Source organism: Rhinoderma darwinii, chromosome 12, assembly GCF_050947455.1.
Source record: "Rhinoderma darwinii isolate aRhiDar2 chromosome 12, aRhiDar2.hap1, whole genome shotgun sequence".
Lineage (NCBI taxonomy): Eukaryota > Metazoa > Chordata > Amphibia > Anura > Rhinodermatidae > Rhinoderma > Rhinoderma darwinii.
In genome coordinates, this window is record NC_134698.1 from 8,579,822 (window position 1) to 8,590,619 (window position 10,798).

General features: G+C 34.4%; 1 protein-coding gene across 1 annotated transcript in view; it reads right to left on the reverse strand.

Annotated features, from left to right (window-relative positions):
- BOLA1 (bolA family member 1) overlaps window positions 1-10,453 on the reverse strand; it is an 18,211-nt gene extending 7,758 nt beyond the window's left edge. Inside the window, exon 1 of the mRNA XM_075845024.1 lies at window positions 10,389-10,453. The gene's annotated coding sequence lies outside the window, so the exon portion shown is untranslated. The remainder of the gene's footprint in view (window positions 1-10,388) is intronic.
- Window positions 10,454-10,798: the final 345 nt, after the last annotated feature.

Below are 10,798 nucleotides of genomic sequence, written 5' to 3' on the forward strand. Positions count from 1 at the left end.
TTTCTTACAAAGCGGAGATAACACTATATGGATAGTATTTTTAGGATTTTTTAGGTGTTTTTACGCAAATTTTAATATATTGTTTTATCCCTTTATACATTTTTGTTCTATACTTCTATAGCAGTTATTGTTCTGACATCTTAAATGCATTTTGTGCCCCCCCTTATCAAGTTGAACACATTTAATAAATACATTTTCGGAAAAAAAAATTTACACAATTTGGCAAATATTGATAAAAAAATACTTAAAATATTTTCCTTTGCGCCTTTTTATATATTGCAACATTTTTGCAATTCATGATATATTCTTAGATGATATGGTTTTCATGAAGAAACAAAGTAAAATATTTAAAGTATTTTTTAATTTTTTTTATTAAAAAATGCATATTCAAAAATTTTACAAAAATTTTACAAAAAATTGCAAGCTTGACAGATGGAGCAGTTCAAGCCGATTACACTTGGACTAATCTTTTCCATGGTATTTATAAATATGCTGTTAATTGACACGCTGAGAATGGATCATGGGAATTCATATATTAGAACACTTTTTTTTTTATATGCATCTTGTATGTAATTCATGTACAGAGATTTTATAATAATTTATATAATTTTACAAAATTATTTCCACGGGTAATGCTATTAATGCTATCAGTCTGTACTTGTGTATATTATTATTATCCAATTTATTAAATATTTGTACATTTTTCACGGCTGCTGTATTAATATTCAATGCTCATATTGCAGACGAAGAATAACGAAAACCTTATTTATTTTAGATGGACTAAGTAAAAAAATGTAAAAAAATCGACCTAACCTATTGACATATTGAACATATAATTATTATTACAATTATAGAATGTAATAAAATCGTAATACTTTATATTATTTTAGATTATATAATATTTGTGCCCAATATTACAGTAAAAATTAATTATCACTACTAATATTTATTGCAGGTGGCAAAAATGGAAGTCAGTTATTTTATAATTATATTTTATTTTTAAGGCACAAGTGACTTTTTTTTAACAATATAAGATCATTAAAAAAATAATAATTGTAATAAATTATTTATAAACTAAAAAAATAATATATATATTTAAAATTGAGCAACAAATAACATAATTGAATTCTGATACTTTAATGATTTTTTTTAACAAGAGAAAACAATTAAAGTCTGATACTTTATTTTAAAAAAATACAAATAAAATATTTTTAACCAAAGCAAAAATATAACAACTTTTTGCTAAAAAAACCCTAAAAAATAAAATTTTTCATGCGTGTGCTGTCTATAGTATTGTTTTTTTTTCTTGTATTTCTTTACAGAATTTACAGACGCTGGCAATGAAATGTCTTATATGAACCTATTATGAATCTATTATGTATGTCTGCTTATATAATATATTTATTTTTTTTAAAATTGGAAAAATTTTAAAAAATTAAAAAAATTAAAGTTAAACCCACAAACAAAAGAATACTTGGAAAGACTATTCTATTTTATCTTCTCTTTCTGATACATAGCAGCTTGCATTTTTCCTGCAGGAGGGGGTATTGCTCACAAAAGTCTGCTTTCCGTATTCTACAAGCGTAACTCCACAGATGGTTTGAAGGACCTTTTAGACTGCTCCAAGCTCACAGCCCCAGTGTGAAAATTCAGATTTGATTTTTTTTTTTGGTGTGGGTATATGTACAATACATGTAAGGATAGCAGGAACACAATGCAATGTTAGAATCTGGGTTGGGTAAAGAGAATTATTATTGTTTTTCCGAAAATGATAAACTATGAATTAGATAATCCAATAATTGTATCCATTCTTTGCATTAACCATCACTAACCATCTTATAAGAATGAAGCGGGAAGGGTTAATATGATATAAACTTGCCATTTTTTTAAAAAAGAAATAAAAATTTCCTTATGCGCAAGGAGAAATATGACTTAATACTTAAAGGGGTTTTCTGGGAGTAAAACATTGATGGTCTATACTTAGGATAGGACATAAAAGTTTAAATACGGGGGGTCTGACTCACGGACCCCCTACCAATATGCAGGACGAAAGGGCCGTGGATGTCCCTAATACTACAGCTCAGTCCCATTCACTTGACAGCCATTGTCCATCCAAACTATATATTGGGTCATAATAGGTTTATCAAAGTTTTTGTTCGTCCTATGACAACCATGCCAAATCCAGATATGTGACCTACTTCAACTTTGAGCTTTCTGAAACTTTAGGTCGAGTCTCTCATTCTGGACCTCCATCAATTAGCCACAACTGATTGTCTCTCTCTCTCCTTGGAGGACCCAATATATCTAGTGTATTACATGGACAGCCCATTGATTTCAATGGGAAGCATGTAATACTCAATTTTTCCATGAGGTGGCGCTGCAGGAAAATTGACCACTTGTTACCAGGTTCCTCTGCAGATTACATCTGATTGCCGGGACACCCTTTGATGATCAGATTATTTTCAGGTAACCTTTGTAATATAATAGGGATTGTATAAAGTGGTTAATCCCTCTAATTAAAAGGTTGGTCCTTGTCCAGCCAAAACATGTCCTTGTCTATGGTATAATTACTACTGATACTCCTAAAAAATTCTGTATGTTCCTCTGCAATCAAGTAAATCCAAGGCAAGGCAGATTGATCATAGGTTCATTTGTACAACACTGAACTGCATCCATAATAACCGCTTGTATTATTTATATTGTATGTATTATGGGCCTATGACAGATACAACGGTAAAGTCCAACTGCTGTGTCATCCAATTATTATCTGTCCTAGAGGAAACTAACCCAGATCTGGTTGTCCACAAGTCGAGTTATCATGTTACTACTTACATGTTTGTTATAAGGATAATTTCCTTTCAACATAAAAATATTTGCATAAAAACATATAAAATTTAGCTTAGTGTTTTCCCACCTGACCGACATTTAATGAGGATCTGTCCCCTCTCCTGACATGTCTGTTTTAGTAAATACTTGTATTCCCCTTGAAATAACAATTCTGGAACATATTTTCTTAGAATTCTAGATTGTGCCCTTCCTCTGTTATTCCTCCTAGAAATGTATGAATTAATTGACAACTGGGTGTTATTAGCTGGGTGGGTGTCCCTACAGAGTCTGACAATGTCCAATCAGTGCTAAAAGAGTGAGACTATAAAGAGACATGCCCCTTTTGACAAGGGGAATGGTAACACTCAGTTGTCAATTTATTCATAAATTTCCAGGAGGAATAACAGAGGGATAGCACAATGCAGAGTTCTAAGAAAATATGTTCCAGAATTGTTATTTTATTGGAAAGACAAGTATTTACTAAAAATAGACATGTCTAGAGAGGTGACAGGTTCTCTTTAACTAGTTGGGAGCCTAAATTTTCAAGGTTGACTCGATCCCTCCTTACTCCCTCAGGCTGCTATTTTTGCCTGTAGATAGTGCCACACACTCCATGTAGATAGTGCCACACACACCCCCTTGTAGATAGTGCCACATACACCCCCCTGTAGATAGAGCCACACACCCCCTGTAGATAGCACCATACCTCCCCCCTGTAGATAGCCCTACACCCCCCCCTCCCGGTAGATAGCGCCATTGGGGGTCCCTCTAGGAGTGGAATCACCAGCCAGAGTGTTGCCGACGCTCTAGCCAGAGATTACGCTCCAGGAGGAGCCCCTGACATCACTGTCCATATATGGACAAGGACGTCAGGGGCTTTCTCTAGGAGCGGAATCTCCGGCCAGAGCGTTGGCAATGCTCTGGGGGGGGATTCCGCTCACAGACAGCAGCGAAAGGCATCCGGCGGCTGAGTGGGACCCCCAAGGGTAGTGGGGTCCAGCACTTCCCCGAGTTCCCCGAGTGCTGACGCCGGCCCTGCGTGGGAATAAGGTTGTCAGACTTAAGCCCCATTCCCTAATGCAAGTTTCACTGGAAACAGGAGTATTGTAACTATTGCTCAACCCTGAGCTTGCGGTCTTCCCCAGTTTTGGGCCCCCTGGTAAGTAAAATGTATGGGAATGCAGGGAGGATGTTGCTGATAATGCAATTTTTTATGTAATATATACAGGGTATTATACTTTTGCAACGATTATTTTATTGATACAATGCATCAAAAATAAAAATGAAGCAAATAATTTTGATTACCGCTTATATGTGTATACAGCTCTTATGCAGGCCTATGATTACAGACTACAAACAAACCCTATGTGCGGTCTGATCCTGCAGTCATGTGCTACTCAACTTCCTCATATTGCTCTTCTGGCTAACCTACAGACTGTAGAAGAGGGGACAGATCGGGGGAGAATCACATGACTGCAGGATCAGACTACACACAGGGTTTGTTTGTAGTCTGTAACCATGGAAACACATAGATCTCCTTAGAAGCTGTAGACACAGAACAATATGATATTTTTGAACCAAGACATTTGCAAAGCTGTTTTTGTTTTTAAATGAAGCAATATAACAAAAATAATTGTTGCAAATGTTTACACACCCTTTACTATGTTTCCAAGGTAGCGTGTCACGTCGTTCGTATCTCATAAAGATAATTTTAACAACTGAGTATATTTTTGAAATATTTTTATTATAACATTATACTATGGAATTTCTATTTTAGGAGAACCTACATTTCCACTTGAAGGCATCTTGGGGCAAGTTCTATGAATTTCTATATGACAGGCTCTCAAAGAATCCTACAGATTTAGTTTAACTATTCTGCACTAAACTTGCCTGTTACAATAACACGAGAGACATCTGGTAAGGATCCTCCTGTTGACCTACAGTATAAAAAGTCTTAACCTAGGCCCTTTTACAGTTAGTCGGAGCAGAGGTGGGCCATTTCCAGCTGTTGCGGCAATAATAATTTTTTGCCTATTACAATTTTTGCAGCTGATGATCCTTACTTGCTCAGACTGGGCCCAAAATAAAAAATATACCTCTCCTCATAGGCGCTGGTTTATATCCCCCCCCCCGCCCTGTGCTCCATAGCGCTACCCAGTACCCATAGTTCTGCTTTCACTGTTATAGTGGAACTTGATTGATACTGAATTGCCCTTGACCAGGTACATATTCCTGGAGTAGTATTTGGCCCTTGAGGAAGGGGGTAAATTGGGCCCAATGGGAATGCCATGTCCTGAATCTATAACATATATAACGTTGATTTCAATTTTCGATGAATTTTTGTAATTGTACCCGTTCCCTACTTACCATGATAACGTCTCTCATGTGTGCATCAATTTTAATCTTTTAAAACCACGTAGAAATGTGGCACTGGGGCCAAATGGTGAAGTGCTTGTAAATGCATTGACATCTCTCCATTGTACTATGATCTGAACACATCCCCTCAATTCAGAGGGTGCCCAGGTGCCACAGGGTCACTGTCTAACTAAGTTGCTTTTTGAAGACTCGAGTTCTCACAAAAGTTTTTGTTTTTTTGGGGTTTTCTTCTCTATAAAACGACTTATAGTTGTGACTACTGCCCCAGTATATGGTAGCAGAATACAAATTAAATTTCGAAATCTATTTCTCGTGTTGAAAAAAATAAAAATCATACAATTTTTGGATTCATTTTTTTTTGATGGACTCAAGTCCATCCAAAAACATAAATCCAAAAATTTTATGAAAAAATGGCTCCTTTTGCACAGACGTCCAGATACTTGTCATGAACCCAAGGATCATCACTCCCTCTGCTACCTTGAGACCGTTCTGATCCCATTAAAAACGTAAACCCTTAAAAGGATCTGAAATTTTCAACTAATTCACCAAAGTAACTGATTTATGTGAAAAACCCAAGGAATGTGACTGTGTGCCTTACAGCAGAGACTGCAATCATCCTTAATTAAGAGTTGCACAGGTCTCAAAAAGCTGTCGGCCTGCGGCTGGTTTCACAAGGCCTGACAGGGGTCAGGTCCTGACCTTTGTGCAGGCTAAGGTGGGGGGTGTGAGGGTAAGTAACATGAATTCAAACCAGGTGTATGCCCTTAGGACTATCCCAGGTCATATGCTTCCCTCCTTTACTATGGGTTCATATCCCATCTCCTTCTCCAGTGCGTTCCCTACTGTTCTTCCCTTTATTCATTAGTCGTAATTAATTGATTAGGTGGAAACTTAAGTGTGACAGGACAAGTGTATGGACATAGTGGAAAGTGAGATGTGAAATTATTAATGTGTTTAACATTGGAGTGAATAAATTCAAATTTGTTACAAAAATTTTCAAAAATTTTTTTTTTTAATCTTAATTCAATAATTAATGAGATATAAATTGAATTTGAATTGAATTAAATTTGCACCATTTTTTCCTTACTATGTAAAAAATTTTTTCATCAAATAATTAATGAGATATAAATCGAATTTGAATTGATTTAAATTTGCACCATTTTTTCCTTACTATGTAAAAAAATTTGTGAAACAAAAACATTTAATTTCTTGTAAGATACAATAAAATTATATATTATATATATATAGTATTTTTTGTGGAGAAAGTATATTTCTTCTTTCATCTTATTTTAATTTACAATAATTTTTTTTTTTTTATTTCACATATTTTTTTATATATACATTTATATATTATATTTTGTATATATATATTTATTTTTTTTTGCCATTTTAGATGTTGTTTTTTTTACAAGACCTTCTGCAATACATGGTGCTTTTTTTTTCACTTCTTAATTTTTTATTAAATTCATAATTTTTTGATTATTTTCTATTTGCGTGGCTATAGCTATTGTTATAGTTGCCATTTTTCGATATAATCTACCTGCTGCCACATATTTCATTGTTCATATACTCTAAAATGATCACATTATCTTGACCACAGATGAGTCAGACTTGAGGTCCAAATTTGACTCCAGGTCAAGCGGTTTTATCGCCCGGATATGGGCGCGATTGTTTTTTTTTTTCCGTCTCATGGCGACACCAGCTGCTGGTAACAAGGCCACTTTATGAAATAAAGCTCGCATTATGCAGGAGGCATTTTCAAACTCATAAATAACACAAAAATGTGATGTCAGGCATGGCAGTCCCTTTGTTTAGGCCGCACTTGTGCTGAAATATGCTGGGTGTGAGGAATTCACAGCTCCGTCTTACCACTAATGAATGTGTTGCCTAAATTCCTCTAATTCCTATTATATTTGTATTCTGCTCATAAGCCACCGGCTGATTCAACATTTTTTGTTTTTTTATACACAATTACAATCGAAGTATATGACAGCCGTCACAATGAAAAACTTTTTGGAAAGAAAATCAGTTTTTCTTCCTTCAGTTCGGTCTATAGAGTCATAGCTGTAGGAGGCCACCATTGTCAGGGACCGTAAGGACTCCAGCAAAATACAACATTGGGTGTAATGACGGGGGTAGGGAAACGGACAAGTGAGCCCTAATCTACCCGCCACTCTGTCCCTGCCTACTTGCAACGACCCGCCCTAGGCCACGGGGTACAACTGGGCGGCGGTCCCTACGCTCAGTAAGTGCACGAGACAAACAGACAAGGGTACACAAAGCAAAGGGAAAGGGGCAGTTGCCCACGGCAACACCGTGAGCAACAAGAGTGGTGAACAAGCCGAGTCAAACCAGGAGTGTACGAGGTACCAAACGCAGAGCAGGAGAGTAGTCAGTAAGCCAGGGTCAGTATGGAGCAGGATCAAATAGTCAGAAGCTGTAGCAGGGCCAGGAAACCACACGAGAAGAATCACAAGCAAAGGAGGAACAGGAAAGGCAGGTATAAATAGACAGAGGGCGGGAGCTAGCTCCGTCTGGCCAGGCTGTGATAGGCTCTCCCACTCCTAAGCCTGCCATCCTGAGTGGTGGAAGATGGAGTCAGTCTCACAGACCTAGAAGCAGGTGCAGACTGATTACCTATGGGCGTATACACAGAAGTGCCTGGCAGATCCTTTACATTGGGTCAGTACTTTATTGTTGAGCTATGAGTTGTTTCCATGTTGTTGTTGTGTTTTATATTCATGTCTATTAATATCTATCTGTAATATGGACACCACACAATGTACACATCCGTATTACTGATCTCTTTTATAACGTGTCATTAACCTCTATGGGGAGATAACGTGGTGATGGAGCATCTATCTCATATCTATCTATCTATCTATCTATCTATCTATCTATCTATCTATCTATCTATCTATCTATCTATCTATCTATCTCATATCTATCTATCTATCTCATATCTATCTATCTATCTATCTATCTATCTATCTATCTATCTATCTATCTATCTATCTATCTATCTATCTATCTATCTATCTATCTATCTATCTATCTATCTATCTATCTATCTCATATCTATCTATCTATCTCATATCTATCTATCTATCTATCTATCTATCTATCTATCTATCTATCTATCTATCTATCTATCTATCTATCTATCTATCTATCTCTCTCTCTCTCTCTCTCTCTCTCTCTCTCTCTCTATCTATCTATCTTAGGCCTCATGCACATGACCATAATTTTTATCCGCAATTCGGATCCGTAATTGCGGATGAAATTGCGGACCCATTCATTTCTATCGGCCACGAACACCTTCCCGTATATTTACAGGGGTGTGTCCAGGCCGTAGAAATGACATTTCCTATTTTTTGCATTTACGGACCGTGTTCCTATATTTTATAATGTGAGCATGGCCCGCAAATGCAGGTGACACACCGCGGCCTGCCCGTGCAGTATTTACTGACCGTATTCGCGTGCTGCAAAACCGCAGCGCAATACAGTACCAGCAAAGCCTATGAGATTCCAGGTAATCTCATGTCCACGCTGCGGTATTTTTTGTGCTTTTTTTTTCTGCCGAATTTCTTGCAGTTTCCTGCGGTTTTGCTGCGTATTTTCCTCAGCAAAATAGGTTACGTGTGCATGTGGCATAGAGTGCTTTATTTAATGGTTAAATAAAACCTGTTTACCTTTGTTCAAAAAAATAATTTATTTTTAAAACATATTGTAGAAACATGGAGGTTTGAAAACTTGAATAGGTCTAAAAAATGTCAACTATAATAATAATAATAATAATAATAATAATAATAATAATAATAATAATAATAATAATAAAGATATACAAGTTTTAATTAAATTATTATAAAATACATAGTCATGTTTTTTTGTATTTTTTCAGAGCCAAACATTAAATGCATAAAATACATATATATTTTTTTTATGTAAATTAGTCCTGAATAATTTCTAAAGAATTTAAGTTGAATTTTATAACAAATATAGTGGGGGGTTTTTCACGTTTTTTTTTTTTCAGGAAAAAGCTTTAAAACCCGAGCCCGTTTGTGGATATTAGGGAAATTTTTTCTTGCTTTTTTTGCTAATTATATTAGTTATTGTAGGTATGCGACGTCCACTCTGGGAATTATTGTTATATAACAGATTCCAGACTAAGTTTGTCAAATATTTGAGCTGATGAAGATTATATGTGCTCAACTCCCACTAATAATAGGGTCAGATTACACAATAGGAGTGTTACTAGTGGTTGTCATCACGTCCTACCGAGGATTCCTACTGTGGGGTGTTATGATAAGCCATGATGGTATGTTCACTTGGCAACAGTGGACCGGGTGGTTAATCCTCATATATATCAAGACAAAAAACGGTTTTATATATCGCTACGGACTCTCATGGTCTTTCAGAATTTTTTTACCCATCAAAAACAGCATTGAATGCCAGAAGAAAAAACAAAACATTTTTTAAATAAAATAAAAAAAATTGGTAATATGGAGAAATGAGTGAACAAGCCAAAGTGCAGTACCAAAGTAATACTAAAAATAATAATAATAATTGTCATCAATAAACAAATAATAAAATAATAATTATTGTAAAATGAGTAGTAAAGTAATACAAATTATAACTAATAATAATAATTAATAATCATATAATAATAACAGGTAACAATAATAATAATCATCATCAATAAAAAAATATATAAAATAATTATTGTAAAATAAGTAGTAAAATAATACAAATTATAACTAATAATAATAATAATAATATGTAACAATAATAATAATAAAAATAATAATCATCAATAAACAAATAATAAAATAATAATTATTGTAAAATAAGTAGTAAAGTAATACAAATTATAATAATAATAATAATAATAATAATAATAATAATAATAATAATTTATAATCATATAATATACAATAAATACTAAAGTCATTATGGCAATAATATTTATAAAATAAATAAAATAATAACTATTATTATAATTACTAAATAAATAATACAATAATATATATATATTTTTTAAATAGAACAAAAATAGTAATAATAATTATTATTTGCTTTATTTTCTTTCGCATTTTGTTACTAATTTAGGATGGTTTCAGAAAACCATAATACAGCCACATTTTATCATTAAGGCAAAACCTGGATATCCACCTAGTTCTACTAACCTGAACCTAGATCCTCATAGGGTTCTATAGTGATGAAACATTGGTTCTGTAAAACCGCAGGAAGTACGGGTCTTGCAGTAACCACAGCTAAAATATAGAAATTTATAAGGAAAACAAATGGAATATCATTATATCATTCCTAACAAAATATTTTAAGGAGTTGTATGAGTTTTTTTTTCAAAAAAAGGCTTAGAAACAGCGCCACCTTTGTCTATTGGTTGTGTCTGGTATTGCGCCTCAGCACCAGAGTATAAAGACTTGCGCTTACAAAATGTGAAGGCGCCTATGACAAGTAACCAGTTCACCTGATCTAGAAAAATAAGCTGTAATATGATTGGCTGTTAGAGTTTGTACCAAAGTTTTTTCCCCATTTGTATTGTATTTTTATGGTTTACTTAACATTATTGCAG